The sequence below is a fragment of the Panthera pardus genome, unplaced genomic scaffold, assembly GCF_024362965.1.
Source record: "Panthera pardus isolate Hobbes unplaced genomic scaffold, ASM2436296v1 HiC_scaffold_22, whole genome shotgun sequence".
Taxonomy (NCBI): domain Eukaryota; kingdom Metazoa; phylum Chordata; class Mammalia; order Carnivora; family Felidae; genus Panthera; species Panthera pardus.
In genome coordinates, this window is record NW_026526788.1 from 62097806 (window position 1) to 62115071 (window position 17266).

The following is a 17266-nucleotide window of genomic DNA, read 5'->3' on the forward strand; positions in this document are numbered from 1 at the left end:
AGGGAACCCGGGAGCTGGAGGCCACTCAGACTCCCAGACCCCTGCCGGTCTTGGGGCCGCTGCTCTCCGCTCCAGGCGCACTTTCTCCCAGCCCCGGCGAGGGGGCTGCGCCGAGTCCACCCAAGCCCCGGCCTTCACGTCAGAGTCCCCCTCCAAAACCCAGGCAGCTGCCTGGAAAGCTATAGGAGAGGCAGTAAAAAAGTTTAAAGCGTGCAGTGAAATTCAACACCCTTTCCGCACCCCTCACCCTTACGAATGCACAGGCACACCTAAGTCTTTGAGCAAAACACTCGCCTCGGCTGCTGCGTCCCGCATCACAATCGGCCCCCGGAGTGGAGATGGGACCCGGTGCTTTCAGTGCACCTCTCCACCCCTTTCTCCCCGCTGCCAGGTTCCCCTGAGAGCAGCGGCACCGACAGGTGGCGCCCTTGAGTTTCCACTCCAGCGGCCCGGGTGCTGACGGCCCTGCGTTGGGCTTGGAGCTCCAGCGGCCCCGGGCAGCTGCTGCAGCCCACAGAGCGCGCTCGCTCGGAGGGGGTCCCGATCCCCGCCGCCCGCCCGGGCCCAGCGCCTTGCGGCCAAGCCAGGAAACGGAGGGGGACGAGCTCTCCGGTGGATGGGGGGCGGCTTCCCGCGATCTACCCCCCCCTCCCCTCCTGTCCACGGCCCCCACTTTCAGCCAGTTTGGGAAAAATCCTTTCCGCTTCTCTGGCTCTCCGGCTAAAATCAGAAACCGGCGTTGGGCAGAGTCTGGAGGGTGATGAATGTCTGTATAAGCAGCTTTGGGGAACTCATTTGATGGGAAAGCTCCTCCCCTCCCCTTCATGCCTCTCTTTACGGCTGGCATTCAAGACTTCCTGGGAAATTTTCGTCTTATTTTAAAGGGGCTCTAGGGTGTCACAGGGGTGAGAAGGAACAGGAAAGCGGGGAGTCCGCAGAGTGCAGCATGTCCACGCTGCCCAAAACAGGTTTCCTGGTTCTCCATGACACGCGCAGCCCAGCCTGGGTACGGATGCTGGGTTGGAAGGATTTGCGCCGTCCGACTCCCCAGCGGCGCGGTGTCTGGCTTCATCTGCCTCCGGTGAAGACCCCCGTAGCTTCGGAGTGTGCAACTCTGGGCATAGGGGGTGGGCACAGCAGGCCTTGTCAGGGCTGGATGATTGAAGACTTGGAAATCTCCAGAGGGAGAGGGGGAGAGGGGGAGAGGGGGAGAGAGAGGTAATTCTCTGACAGCAGGGAGTGTGACTCTCAACTTCATTTTAGTTTGATAATGAGGAAGTGTGTGTGTGTGTGTGTGTGTGTGTGTGTGTGTGTTCGTTCATGTTCACACTCAGTGAGGAGGATGAACAGGATGTGTGGAAGTAAATGTATCTCTGGGAGAAGGAGGAGGTGCTGTCCTCACATTATCTATGACTATATTACTGCCACATTTGGACGGTATAAATTCACAATGCCTAAAGCGTTTCTTATGTCTCTGCTTTTACTTGAAGGATCGTTTTTTTTTGTGTGTGTTGACTTATCCCCTGAAGATGGAATTTCAGAGAGTGACCACTTTTTTGCAAATGGTAGTTACATCTGCCTGTCTTCAATGCTGTTGTGCAGCAGAGGAAGTGAGGGGTCAAGTCTAGCCCTGTGCCCCCTGGGCAAATGGCTCATAGTTGAACCAGGGGCAGAAGCACCTGGGGAATGGACCAGTTGGCCTTGGAGCCCTTAGTGACAGCAATGAGATTCAGGCAGTCCACAAAGAGCCCACGGGATGCTTGTTGGTTGTGTTCTTGGCCAGTCTTAACTGTCCAAGAAAGGACGAGGCAACACACGTGGGTGCAGGGACCCCATCCCGTCCTTTCTTTCTAGTGGAGAGGGGGACTGCCTCTTTAGCTCCTGGGCTGGACCTGCCTCTTCTGACCATGCTGTGTAGGCAGTATTAGTGAGAAAGGCTTCACTGAGTATCAGATCTGTGCTGCTCTGAGGGAAGAGGGGAAGTATGTTACCATGGCCCTCTCTTTGAGAGACTCTAAGGAAACAACCCCTCTAAGAGAAACTGGGAAACTAGCTTCTGCAACATTACCAGGCTGGTTTCTTCAACTACCCCCCCCCCCCATTCCTGAAGTCAATAAAAGAAGATGCTCTACATAAAAGCCAGGGTGAGGGATGAGTGGGATGATGGAAGTTTCTGGAAGCTTCCCTCATCATCAGATTCAAAGTGGAGGGAGATATCCTAGCACCAGGCTCTTTTGACGTGAAAAGAGAGTTCCATCTTGCCTCTGATAACCGAAGTATTAAACACATCCTTTTCTGGGAAGACCAGCAGTTTAAGTGTGAACTGGGGTTTCTGCTCTCCTTGCAAGTGCCTTTGGTGGACCTCATTACTTGATATGAATTCCCTTTTGGGGACGGTTTTCAGTCACCCCATGTAACTGAGATCAAACTCCAGTCTGACACTTGGCAGGATGTCAGGCAGGCATAACTGGATGTGCTCCAGTCCATTTGTCCAGGTGTGCCCAGGGACTCGGGGGCAGAGGAGATCCCTGTCGAGGGCTTGGGTCATGTATCCACTTTGGTTCAAGGACTGTGCTCAGTTGGCTTGGGGGACAAAGGAGGAAGTGCCCAGCAGGCTTGAGCTAGAAGGTGTCAAGAAGGGCTGGAGTCTGGGTCTCCCTCTGACCCTTACTACCCTGCCAGGTGTTCCTAGCGAGAGGTGAGTGGACTTGGACTTGGAGCCTCTACACTGGAGGGACATTCCCACCCTATCTCCAGCAGTCTCCAGCTGGATTCCTGGTGATTAATGGCGAAGAGAGTGTGTCACAAACACCCGGAGGGACAAACCCCGAGGAACAAACACCCCACAGCTTGCAGGGAAACAGAAAAACACATCATTCTGCCCTTCTCCTTCAAATGCAGGAAGGTGCCTCCTGCTTGCTCATTGGATTGACAAAAGGCTCTGGAGACTGGAAGGTTGTAAAGGCGACAGTTCACTTCTCTGTGCCCCCTCCTCTTTGGAGTAACCCCGCATGGGGATCCCCTGTGCGTGTTGCCAAGGTGAGAACCTTGCATTCTCCCTTGGATGACCCCCATTCCTTTCCAGCAGCTCACTGGCAGTGGCAGCAACTTGCAGCCCGCTGCCCCTGCAGCGTGTCTGGTTGAAATGACTTGTCAGATAGTTTTCAGTTAATGTGCCCAACACTGCACATTGGTGCAGAAGCAGGGGTGTCGAGAAGCAGGGGATGCTGGTAACTCCAGGTGCCTCCAGATAACCCATCCCTGAGCCCGCGAGGAGGTGGAACACACAGATGTTTTCCAGGCGGGATTTCATACCTTTAACTAATTCAGCTGGACTGTGTTCTAAAATATTTACTCCTAATGTGCAAAATAGTGACAGCTTTGATCAGATTAATTGTATTTCACTCACTGGAGCAGCTAATTGTGGCTCTCAAACAGATTTTTCAAATAGCTTTTGGCTGGATTGTCTTGCCTTCATCGTCCCTGCTCACGAACCTTGTGTCACAATATCTTAATGCATTTTGCCTTCTCAGAGGCTTAATAAAGAAGCCTGCCACAGAAGCTGTTCCTCAGGGGGTTGCCAAAAAGAACCTGTTTTTAATTAATATTACAAGGGGAGCCTCTCCTTTGAGCTGGAGCTGGGAAGTGCTGTGGGACATCACAGCCCTAATTGCTCCTGGTCATTGTCCACCTGGGGTTGGGGGTGGGGTGGAGAGAGGAGGGGGCTGGACACAGGCTGTTTGTCTCTATTTGTCTGCTCTGCGTTTCCTCTGATGGCTGGGTTACAGGGTGTGATTTGCTTCTCAGATCCTGCAGTGATTTCCAAGGTGAGCAGAATTTGCAAACTCCTTAATTGGGAGGCCTGATTTAATGATTGCAGAAATGCAGTGGTTGGAACTTGCTTTGTAGTTGGCAAAGAAGTGCTGGGAAGTGGCTTCTCCAATTGTGTTGGATTTAAGAGAAGCAGCCGTGGGGGTGGGGGTGGGGGGGGGGGGTAGTGGAGGGTTGTAGCTCCAGTGGCAAGAAGGCTCAGGGCAGAAGGGAGAACTGCTTTTTCCTTGGCCTGCGTAAATCTATTATTGTCACTGGGGAATTTTGGAACTGGATGATATGTGGGCTCTGATTCATCCCATAAGGAGCAGAGGGGGTGCGACAACCCCATACAGGCTGAGATAGGAAGATACCTCTGAAGGCTGGGTTTATCCAAGGGTAGGTGCACCTGAGGCCTGCTGGCTTGACTCACCTGTTGATTGCCTGCTTTCTTTGGCCTCTTGGCAGGCTTGAGACACTTTTCTTATAGAGGGAGAATGTCGAAGGATGATTTTTCAGAGAGTTTGGGAGGAAAGCGATCTAATGAAGTTGGAGGCAGAGAAGAGAGAGTGTAGTGTCAGCGGGCCACCTTGGGTAAGTGGAATGGACACTGGGGTATGGATGGACGTTGGTAACCATCCTTACCCCCCAGGTATGGGGAGTGACTGAGAGAAGGGTCTGGATGGTGCTCTGGTTTTGCTGGCAGTGAGTGGAGATGGGAGAGCTCCGTCTCACATGCAGGAGGGACTCAGCCGTGTTTGACCAAGTGGGTGAAGGGTGACAGCCTCAAGTCTTATTGAGCGGAAGCTATGAAGGAATTAGAAGTCCTTGTCCTTTGGGATATCAGTGATTTCTTTCCCAGGTTTTTCAAACTTGACAGCGATGGTAACCAGGGGTATTTCATCTAGTATGTCTACGTCTGGCTCAAATGCCTTCACCTGCTTGCATTCAGATCCAGAGCCCTTTAACCTGGCATTTGGGGCCCTTCACTGCGTATGTCCTGGCTCTACTTTTCCACTTCTCTGTTCCCTGATGGATTCCTTCACTCTAGCCAAGGGAGCCCCTTCATTGCCCCAAGCCCCTTCTCGACTCTGAGCCTTTGCTCTTGAGGTCTTCTCCACTTATGGTACCCTTCTTCCTCCGTTGAAATGCACCTGTTATTTACAGCTCTGCTCAAGATTCAAATCCTTGAAAGCATTTGTTTCCCTTTTTCCTAATTGTTTATAGAATGTCAAAGACTGCATCACACATTTGATCACGAGTTTAGTACTCATTTATTTTAATCTTGTATGGTTTTGTAAGTGTTTTCAAGGTAAGAGATGAAGGAGGAAATAATTACAACAGCACCCCCCCACCCCTCAGCGTGAGTGTTGTTTTTCTTCTTGTGTTGTGTGGCATACAGTGCTTGTCACACAGCTCAGTACATACTTACTGAACTTACACCCAGAGCTGGAAGGCGCCTTAGCTGTGTGGGGAGGACGGGCTGACGCTCTTAATAGCACCGAGTTAATATAGCTGCTTTATTACTTCATATGTGACTTTTAACACCAGATTTGGAGGCATCTCTACCCCACTTAGTAAGAAGATGGAGATAGGAACTAGGCAACAACCTGGCTTCTTCCTTTTGGACTTCAGAGATCAGGTGGACTCACAGAAGGTAGTCGACCGCTTGCTGTGTGTTTCCTGTGTGTGTGGCAGTGTTCTGGGCACCGTGGGATTGGTAAGGGTGAGATGAAGGGAGAGCCAAATAAGGATAAGACAGCATTTGCCTCAAGGTCCTTCCAACATGCTTTGGATATGAGACTGCTGTTCTGTAAAGTTAAATAACACATGACAGCAAGATAGAAGCCATGGGGATGATACGTGGTTAATCGTTAAGCAGTTGTTTCGGGCTGCGAGCTCAGGGGAGAGAGGGTCACTGTGAGAGATACTACGGCATTGAGACTCATAGGATGTCAAGGCAGGAAGGGCATGTGGCAACTGTTTTCATTGTATCGCTCAGCATAGAGATGAGGGATGTGAGGCTCAGACAGAAACGTGGCATCCTATGATCTGGACTCTCTCCTGTTCCTTTTCTCTGTGTAGCTGTCCCCTACTCATTCCCAGGTTTCTCCTTCGGTTTACAGACCATTTTGTGTCCAAGAGGATTATGCATTTTCACTCAGGGGAGGTAGGATGCTGCCCATTTTATAGGTAGGACAGACTGAGGCCTAGGATGAATATACACGAGGCTAACCAAAGAGGCTCCTCTGGTTCCTCCTCTGGTTCCCTGGCTGTGTTCTACATCCACCCTGCCCACCCAGTGAGTTATCTGCAAACGATAAATACCAACCTCGTCAATGTTGGACAATCTGTGTCTTACTAACCGTTGTTAATGGGGGCCTCTTGTGAATCACCTCATTATTCGAGTTAGTGAATCAGGCCTGGTTGCATCACCAGGAACATTTTGCTCATTTATTTTGATCAGTGTAGTTTGGGTTTAATTATTTATGGAAATGCTTTTCTTCATAGTACGCTAATAAATGTGTTGTAGTAAATTTGGAAAAAGTAATGGAGTCTAAGAACTTCAGGATTGCACAGACAGCTTTCTGCTATTCACTCCTTGCTGGGGAGCGGAGGAAAGCATCCCTAGTGGGTTGAGATGAGAGGGCCCTGGAGCACAGTGGGGCCAGCCATACAGGACGGTTGGCCAGTAAAACTGCCCGCTGCTAAGTAGGGGCCTGTCACTTGGCCCACACCGGGACCTAGTTTAGGGGAAAAACTGGAAATAGAGCCATATAGGGAAATCAAGGATCCTGTTAGGGTGTGGATTGTGGGATTGTTTGGTCTGGGTGTGAATTCATGCTTGTGGAGTGTATCCATCCTGAACATAGTCTTCAGAGATTATTGGGGACAGCCGTGTAGTAAATAGTTAGGAGCATGGGTTCTGGAACCGGGTGCCTGGCTTTAAATCGTGCCTCTGTCCTTAATAGCCTTGTGACCTTGGACAAGTTGTTATACTTTCTTCGCTATTTGTACATTTATTAGAAGAGAGTGGTAGAAATAGTACCGTTCACACTGGGCTGCTGTAAGGATTAATGAGATAACGTACGTGGCCAAGTGCTTAAAAGAAGTGCTGGACCTGTGGCAAGCCCTGCGGATACCTTAGTTGCTTTAGTTGTTATTTTTATATTGGAAAGGGCTTTCCCTTCGCTTTCAGATGGAAACATTGAAGCAGAGGAAGGACGTACTTGCTCCAAGTTTTCCAATGAGCTAATGGCAAAAGCTTTGGCCAGAACCCTCAGGGAGATGCTCCTGTCAGGCACCTCCTATCCTTGGCCAGATGAGCCTTTGCGATATCTCTCTTCTGTGTTGTGCTGAGATAGTGAAAAAGACAGGAGAGAATGACTGGGGACCTTGAAATTCCTACTCAGAATTTGTAATAGAAGCGGTTAGAATCAGATAGTTAGAACCAGGTTAAAGATTACACTAATTAACAGCTTTTATGTGGGACATTTTTTGGGGGGGATTTCATTGAAGCCTTAAGGAAGGCATCCAGAAAGGTAGAGAATAGCTTCTCTTGGCTTGGGCACCCATAATTATGCTTCACAGCTAATCTCGGAAGACTTCTTGAAGGAAGTGAGTTAGTGGAATGTGTCATTCAGGGAAGTAGGAGAACAGTGGGCTGCTGGGGCTGGGCGGCAAGTGGAACCTGTAATGTAGTGCCGAAGACTTCTCTACATGGAAGCCATGGGATGGACATTGAGGTTCCAGCTGTGCTTCTCCTCTTGGTCTCCCAGCTCTCTCTGCTTTGTGCCTAGTGTAAAATGGGAATATCCATGACTAGAACTATCTGCAGAATATCCGCAGCCTCTTTCCAAGAATTATCACCCTGGCCAAACCCACTATTAATTTTGTAGTGATTTATCCTCATCGAGATACAGGCTTGTATTCCCTTTTTGCTTGCACCCTCTGCACCAAGAGTGGAACCTGAGATCCCTACACAGACACTAGAGGGAGTGTTGCCCTGGGAAAGAAGTGAAAATAAATAGGATGAAATAATAAAAAAAAATGCTGCACAAGGAATCGTTCCAAAGGAGAGAAGAGGAGAAACAGCACCCTGCAGGTGAATTGTGTGTGGGGATGTTTGGTGACCCCTAGATGGATATTGATTGGCAGCAGGGCACTTCAGTCCTGGGGGGGTGGGGGGCAGGGAGGTCGATCAGCCTCTTCCTGCAGAAAAAGGAAATGGGTGTTTTGTTTAAATACATTACATCCGTTCTGCAGTCCATTCAACCCATTAATGACCCAGCTAAGACTCTAGAAGTAAAAATCCGCAGGAAGTGATACTTAGGCTTGGTTGCCCTATCTCTTCTGCATTTTCTCCCTTTGTGTCCCTTCACTTCCTGTGCATGGTGCATGGTCAGTAGAAGCTTACTGAGTTGAATGTAATAAACACTTTCTTAAATACTTAGAACTGCCTGGGTAAAGAATGAGAGTCTTGGGGCTGAGGGAAGGCCTCTTCTTGCTGCCCCTGGGCCTAGGCTCACCCCTGAACATCTCTGTTCCCTCTCACTGGTGCTGAGATCCCACATGCCTGATGCAGGGCTTTCCAAGTCTTTTTGGCATCTATGGTGAGGTATGCAGTTTCTCTTCCAGATGGTTAGAGTCAGGTTAAAGATTACACTGCTGCATCAGAAATGAACTTTTTCTTCTTAAAATCTGTTCTCAGTGGGAGATGGGGAACAATTACTGAATCGAACATTTTTTTTCAGGGCTGGAAAAGTAGCTCAAGCTGCCATATCTGAATGTGATTACATGTAGTGGAGGAACTTGCTACAATAAGAGTTTCGAGACCATAAAACTGGAGTTGCAGAGAAATTTGTTTTCCAGGGTGGTGGTAGGTAGAGGAAGCTATTTTTAGAGGCAAAAGAGTTGCTCATATCACTGTGCTGCTGTCAGTGTTACTCATACTTGAAAGTGAAGTTTTGACTGGAAGGTTTCTCAAAACTCTGAAATGTCTATTGGGTTATGAGAAGATGCCCAAGCAGCAGCGACTTTGAACGGATGTCTGAGCCTCAGTTTCACTGGCTGTAAAAGTGGGATAATAGTGAACCTACAGGTTGTTGGTAATCTTAGAGACGGCGTGGGTCTAAAGTACGCTATAGTATAAAGGGTCTAGCATTGAAGGCTATCATGTTGGTTAAGAATGTTCTTATTATTCGCCTAGGCAGGAAATGGGGTAGGTTGAGTATCTGTCCATTTAGGCAGATCTGTTGGTTCTCTGCCCATATCCCCTTGGCACTTGTTTCTCTGCATGCTGGCCTGACTTAGTGTGTTAGTCTGGGCTCTCTAGAGAAAGAGAAACAATAGGATATATATCTCCGATATATATCCAGTATGTGTGTGTGCATACACACACCCCTCACTGTAAATCTCTTTGTGTGTATATAAGTAAATATATATACATACATACATATATATATGTATAGGTATGTGTGTGTATGTGCATGTGAATGTACGTGCATGTATGTCTATATCTACGTATGTGTATGTATATGTACATATGTATGTGTGTCTATGTGTATATGTATGTGTATCTAAAGGAAGTGTGTATATGTGTATCTAAAGGAAGTTATTGTGAGGAATAGACAGACACTATGAATGGGGCTGAGAAGTCTTAAATCTGTAGTTGTGAAGCTGGAGACCCAGCTGTAGTTCCAGTCTGAGTCTGAGTCTGAGGGCAAGAGAAGACCAGTGTCCCAGCTTGAAGATAGTCAGGCAAAGAGAAAGAATTATTTCTCACTCAGCCTTTTTGTTCTAATCCGCCCTTCCTGGCTTGGATGAGGGCACTCACACTGGGAGGGCAATGTGCTTTACTCAGTCCACTGATTCAAATATTAATCTCATCCAGAAACATCCTCGCAGACATACACAGAGTAATGTTTGACCAAATATCTGGGTACCCTGTGGCCCAGTCAAATTGACACATAAAATTAACCATCACACCAAGCCAGGAATTTCCCTCCTACTCTTTTAAAAGCCTGTTCTGGGGCCTCCCATGGTCCATATTGGGTGTGGGGAGGGGGATGAAGTCACTGCCCCCACTTCTGAGAGGTCCTCCTTGGAGTTGGCACCTTCCAAAAGAAAGGATCCCACTCCAGGTTTATACTGAGTGGCAGGAACATGGTGCTGGGGTTTTGAGAAGGGGACACACGCCTCCAAATTAGTGTTCACTGTCATTTCTCAAGGCTAAGCAGCCCCACCTCACTTAGGACCTGTGGTTGTTCTTCATAATACATAAAACAGAGGCTCCCTAAAATTTTGACCTCTACCTGCTGGCAGATGATGTCCTACCTGGGAGTGGGTGCAATTCCTCTTTTTCTTAGACTTTGTCAGGATTTGGGCAGGGAGCAGTTAGCTTCCCATTAGTATCTTTCTTTCTAAGATCTCATCAGTGAGAAGCATCATAATAGGATGGGAAGAATATTGTCCTGGGAGCTGAGATCTGTGGAGTTGGGTTTCTGACTCACGTACAGTAACTGCTTTTAGCTGGCCACCATTCTTAGGTGTAAGGGGATGAAAACTCTTCAGTATATGTCTATGAATGAGAGTTGTTGTTGTTTTTTAATGGGTACATTAGTAAGGAGAGTGTCTAGGATGATGGTAAAAATACTGAAAAACGCTTCTTTCAAGCATGCATAAATTTGGTCTTCCCCAAGCAGAGGTGCATTCATTTGTTCATTCATTTTTTCATTCATTTCTTTGCTTAGTGTGATGCTCATTAAGTTATTGAATATTCTTGGATTCAATTTCTTTATCTATAGAATGGATGAGCTGCATAAATTGATACAGGCCTATCTCAGCATAAACTAGATGTGATACTAGGTCAGTCATTTCCTTATGTGTGAAATGGGGACAATCCCATTGCTCCCTTTATGTCACAGTTAAGTAAGGACATAACGCACCTGGAAGCATTTTAAAAAGAATGGTTCTCAAAGCAATGTGAACAGGGGCGGTGTGAACTCATGGTGTTAGTTTACCTTACCTCTCCTTTTATGCTTTAAGTGGCTGGAGGTCCTTCCACAATAGATTTGAGACCATGTCCAACAGCCGCCTTGTTTTGCCTTCGCCCAGCACAAACGAAACCCTTCCATTAGCACACATAGCATGGCGTTAAAAACCTCATGCTTCTTATTCCAGGCACGATGTACAATTTATTTCAAGCCACATCTGATATAATAAAATTCTCAGATGGGAGTGTAATTTGGGAGTTTAAAAAAACATTTGTTCCAGGACTTGACCTGTATTGATTGCCTGGCCTCATTCTTTTCAGATAATATGAAGTATTTGGGGAGCATCTGCTATACTGCCTAGTGGTGCAGACTGGACACCCCCAAAGTGTATAGTCTTGTGTGTGGGAAACACACATTAGGAAAATGTTAGGAACAGAGAACAATGGAAGGTGCTTAGGAAATACATTGGATGTAACCTAGAGCACAGCGAATGAAACTAATAAAATGTTCAGAATATTATGCTTGTTTTTATTATCTGCAACAAAGTAGTATGGTTGACAATACTCATGACTAAATCTGTGTGACATGATAAGAAGTAAAGATTGGGTAGATTATTTTATGCTGTGACAGTTGCTCAGAATTCTGCCATAGTAGTTTGGGCTGTAACCTTCTTGTACTGCTCTTTGTTTTTTTTTTTTTTTTTTTCTTGAGTTTCTAATTGTTTTATCATCCTCACAGAGAGAAGAAACATCTGTTTCTTCACCATTGTGCCAAGATATTCCAGCTTCTTAACTGTATTACTGGATATTCTTATTTGTACTGATTTCTTTCTAGGTCTGTCTTCCTGTTCTTATCTTACTATTTCTGTTTATTCTACTCCTGGGTTCGTACTTCTGGGTTTTTGGGGGGATGGGGAGTGGCTCCATTCCTCTTTTTTGGGATGATTTTCATGTTTCTGTGGTTTATCCTCCAGTTTTTTTTTGTAGAGAGGGCATGAGAATGTCCTGGATTATTTCTGTGTCCTGACATAAATATTGATATATTGCTTTTAATTCTCAAGAAATCCTGGCTTGGATGATAAATTATATGGTCTAAAATTATGATAAATTTATGTCTAAAATTTATTTGCCTTTCTCATTTGCTTGTGGTTCATCTGGACATGGAAGTCTAGGGTCAAAAAAATTTCCCTTGGGTCGTGAAGTACTTAGTGTACTTGCTTGATTTGCATCTTTGCTATTTGGGGATTCTATGTATCCCTCTCCTACTCAGGACTAATGAGAGTAAGGGAAGGAGGTGTCTAGCATGGGCCACCTTGGCTTTGCTCAGGTCACTGATGCGCAACCCTTTAAGGAGACCTGATGCATTACAACCAGGTTTATACAAAATCAGCAGCATGGTGTGAGGGATTAAACTCTACAGAGCAGTTTGCCATAGATGCTTATTATCTGAATACTTTTAATATAAAACTCAGCCAAAAAAAGAGTAGTTTTAGCTATTTGTCATTTTAAAAAATGTAAGATAGCTTTTGAAAACGTCATCAATATTCAACAAATATTTTTGGAGTACCTGCTAGATGCCAGGCCCTGCTGGGCTCTGAGTATATAATGGTGATCAGTGCTCTGAAAGAGAGGTTCATGACATTATCAAAGATTACACTAGGCACATTTAACTTGGAGAGGGCAGAGAGGCAGAAGCAGATGAGCTGAGATCTCAAATATGCACAGGGTTAATTAGGTGAAGAGGAGAGGGCAGAGTGTTCTGGGCACATAGCTTCTGAGACATGAGGGAAGAAAGTATCTGAAAGGGACAGAGAGAAGGACAGAGAGAAGAGGGTTTGTGGGCTGGAGGCTGGCAAGAGATAAAGCTGGACAGGCAGGGATGGGTAGGGCCTTATGGATCCAGGGGGAGGAGTTTATTCTCCATCTTAAGAGCAAAGGGGTAAGCCATTGGGAGGGTTTAAAGTAGGAGAGTCATTTAATTAAATGTGCATTAAACAAAACCACTCTGATCACCCTATGAGTTAGATGGTGGAAAGGAGACCAGACTGTCGCTGTAGCTAGAGAGAGTGATGGCTTGGGTGGTGGCAGTGGAGGTGGGTGAGGAGAAGCCAGCTGAAGAAGTACTTAGCAGGTGTAGTTGATTGTATTGTTGGTTTCTCTATATAATTCCTCACGCCTCTCTATAACCCCTTTTGTACTGGGCCCTGGTAGTACCCTTTCTCTGGAGGTGGGGCATTTCTTCTCCACCTCCTAACTTTGGGTTTGGCCTTGTGATGCACTTTGGTCAATAGAAGAAGTGCCAGTTCTAAGCTTAGTTAGCAAGAGGCATCAGGTATCCACCTGCTTTCTTGTGCCTCTGCATGAGGAAACATGCCCAGGCCAACTTGCTGGTCCTGGGAGAGAGGACAAGTCATGTGCAGCCAAGCCTAGCCTACACCAGCCTGGCCCAGCCAAGAGCAGCCCTGCCCAGCTGAGCGCAGTTGAGTCAGCCAACCTCCAGCTGCCCTATATATTTATGAGCGTAAATGATTCTTGTGAGAATAAGTGGTTGAGATTTGAGTGGTTTGTTCCCCAGCATTTTTGCAGCAGAAGTTAACTGATACAGCAGGTAAAGTCAACAGAACTTGATAGATTGTGTGTAACAAATTTGTGGGAACATAACTAGAGTATAAAGGGAGGCTCACCTGTATTTCAAGGTCATTAGCTTCATACATGCTCAGGGCTATACTTAGGTGTCTCTGTGGTGGTTTCCTGTCCCTCACCTCTCTTTGTAATTCATGGCTTTTCCTGGAACCCAGTGAGGTAGGTCAGAATTCATGGTTCAAAAGAATTAATCTTCCCCCTTTTTTTCCTTCTCACTCTTTCCAGCAGCCTGATCAGATTGCAGCAGAGTGTTGGGGCCGAGCAGTTCTCAGGTCCCTCAGTGGGGGGGGGCCTTCAAGCCCTAACACTCAGTGCATTCTTGTTAGTTGAAGTCCGTTTCTGCTCTAGCTGTGAAGATGGGATTTCACTGCAAGTGGGGAGACATGCGGGGCCAGGGATTTTTCTGGTCTTGACTGATTATTTAAAATATATTAGTTCTGATAAAATATTTAGCTTTTAAACAACAAATTTAATATAGGGAATTGTGTTTTATTTATTAATTGCAGTTGGAGGGAGATTGGTAGGAGTTGCGCTGAAGTGCACTGTTGTGATTTTGCAAAGTATAGTAATTACTGTAATATTTTGTTGAATTATTAATATCTACTATGCCTGCAGGAACATAAGCTTTTGCAGTCAAATTCATTTCAAGATTGCCTTTTGCCCCTCTGGTTCTGTTTTGTGTTTTCTTCTCTTTCGTGTGCACTTATGAATTTTTTAAGAAATGGAGTTGGAAGGGCAGGGTTGATTATATGGTGTGAAACACCATTGTCACACCCTGTAACTGAACATAGGTGGGCAGGAGAGAAAACCTGTGGTTCCTTGATTGTCTCTTGTCTCAGCCAAGAGACTGTTGTGGTACCAGACTGAGGGATGCTGAAAAGGGGCGTGTTTGGGAAGAAAGGACTCATCAATGTGCCTCTTCAGGAGCTGCGATGAGGACAGAAAATGGTGGGGAGGCCATGTGTGTGCACGTCTCTGAGCACACAGTACTGATCTTTCCAGTAGGTGGAGTTGGCAGGTATTTGGGTGTATGTGTTGAAATGACACTAGCGTCCCTTAGTAATTGTTCTTGGCAACCATTGCTTAGTGTCTCTTGTGTCCTCAGATAAGATCATTGTAGATGATGATGGTAATGATGATGATGCTGACAGCTTAGGTGTGTGGATGGGCTCATGCTGTGGTAGGACTCCAGATCCATGCACAAAGCACATGTAGGAGTATCCTTTTGGTTGTGATTAAATGGACATTGGAAGACCAGCCTTCATACCACCATCTACCAGCTTTATGAAATGGCCCAAGTCAGTCCATAACTGAGACTCAAGTTTCCTTATCTGTTTCATGGTTGCAGGAATCAGAATGCAATCATATATTTGAAAAGGTGTTAGAAACTATACATTTCTAAACATATTTAGGGGAATGCCTTTGCTATTAAATCATAGGCGAAGTCGCTTGTATTCGTGGTGTGATTTTTTTGAGGGGAAGCAGGAAGTATTCTCTGCCAGATTTTTGTTTTTACTTTTGCTAGAAACTTCACAATTCAAGAGCTATCCCTTTGGGTTAAACATTATCCTCTCCAAGATCCTCTTAAAGTATCAATAATGGAGAGACGGTATTTGGAGCTGGAAAGAACAAATAATGATCTAACCAGGTCCTTTTTCAGATGTGGAAAGTGTGGCCAGGTGAGGTTGTGGCATGATCAAATTCACCAAGATGGCGGCAGCACCCACACCAGTGTCCATGTCCCTGACTCCTAGTCCAGTGCTCTTCCTGCAACACCCTGAGGCTCCTCCGTTTCCATTAGGTTCTCAATACAGTCTAAGGCTTTCTCTCCCAGAAGGGAGCCTTGGGCAGAATGAATACATTTGGTGACTTTGGGGAGACATAGGGCAGGGGATGTTCTGGGCGGCATAGTTGTGCTTGGGTCAGTCAGGTGGACCTCACTCCTCCTCTGACTGGCTCTGTCACGTTGGGTGGGTTACTTTTCTGAAACCCAGCTCTCTCCTTTATAAACTGGGATTATAATCCCTATTTTACACGGCTGTTGTGAGGATTTAGTGAACTTGAAAGGCTTGGCAAGGTTCCCACCCTGCCGGTGAAGGGTACTGGAAAGTGACTTGTAGATGGTAAGCAGTCGTGAAGACAAGCATGGTTTGTTTATCTCATAGTAGGTCTCCTCCTGAGACCCATTTTTCCTACTCTGAGAGTGTGTGTGAAGGGCAGACAGAAGGAAGTTGCACCGTCCAACACCACCATTTCCCTTCTCCAGGGTGGGGGAGGAGGGGCCCATAAGGTGTCCAGGGGAGGAAAGCCCTGCAACGTCCAGAGGGATGAGCCAAGATTTACCAATGGCCCTCCCTTTCTCTTTAATCTCAGACAGCACAGATCCAGCCCCTATTTAAATGTCCCCCCAAAAGGGTGTGGATGACAAGAGGTGAGAATGAGCGTCTTTGAAGAACAGCAGGTGACTCTGAAGAGGCTGCAAAAGTGCTTGCATACCCATACTGCTCAGTTCTGTGTTCTTATGGGGCTCCTGTTCTGGGTTTAAGTTACCAGTGTGGTTTCTGGGAAACGAGCTTCAGGGGTGTGTGTGTGTGTGTGTGTGTGTGTGTGTGTGTGTGTGTGTGTGTGTTATAAGGCAGGGCTTTAGCAATTGGCGAGAGGATGAAATTTTCTGAGACAGAAGGACACCTGAAACACCCCAGAGCCTGTGTCAACTCTCAGGCCTGGGGGCTGGGCTAGTGTTTGCCTCAAAGTGAAGTAAAGAAAAGAAAGGGACCAGGGAAGTGTGTTCAGTTCCCCTTTCTGGTTCTTTGCCTCCTCTCTGCCCAGCACCCTCCACTGTCTTCCTTCTCCCCGCCCTGGGAAAATGTTCTAACATCAGTCCTGTAGTGCTTCAGTTCCCTTTCCTGAGGCCTTTGCATTTTATTGCCTCTGACCCGCCCCCACCCCTCCAGCTTTACTGAGGTATAATTGAAGAATACAAATTGCATATATTTAATGTGTACAATGTGATGTTTTGACACATGTATACATTGTGGAATGATTACCACAATCAAGCCAGCATATCACCTCATAGAGTTACCATATTTTTTTCTTTCTTTTTCTTTTTTTGGTGGAGAGAACATTTAAGATCTATTCTCTTAGCAGATTTCGAGTATGTAATATAGTGTCATTAACCACAGTCACATTGATGGGCATTAGATATCCAGACCTTATTCATCCTGCATAATTGAAACTTTGCACTCTTTGACCAACCTCTCCCCTTTCTCCTACCTCCTAGCCCCTGACAACCTTCGTACTCTCGCCTTGTATGAATTTGACTTTTTGAAATTCTGCACGTGAGATCGTGCAGCATTTGTCTTTCCGCCCCCGCCTTACTGTACTTAGCATCATGTCCTCCAGGTTCATCCACATCATCACAAATGACAGGATTTCCTTCCTTTTTAAGGCTGGACAGTATTTCATTGTGGGTATATATATACCACGTTTCCTTTATCCATTCGTCCTTTGATGGACACTTAGGTTGATGAAATATCATGTTGTGGATAATGCTGCAAAGAACATAGGAGTGCACATATCCCTTTGAGGTCCTGATTTCATTTCCGTGGTACACCCAGAAGGCATTTTAGGGGTAGGGACTCCGGAAATCTCAGCCAGTCCCATTTGTCTAACTTGTCCACCTTCAGGGCTGGCAGCAGGAAGAGGGCGGCAGCAGGAGGAGGGTACCCTCTAGCCAGAGATGCTTGTTTCCTTTCTGACCCCTCCCTAAGCCTCGGAACACCACTGGGACGTGAGAGTGAGGGCCGTGACCAAAGGCTG

At 46.5% G+C, this 17266-nt stretch overlaps 1 protein-coding gene across 1 annotated transcript in view; it reads left to right on the forward strand.

The window, feature by feature from the left end:
* The window catches only part of SORCS3 (sortilin related VPS10 domain containing receptor 3), a 594679-nt gene that overhangs the window by 1788 nt on the left and 575625 nt on the right, over positions 1 to 17266 (forward strand). The window lies entirely within an intron of this gene.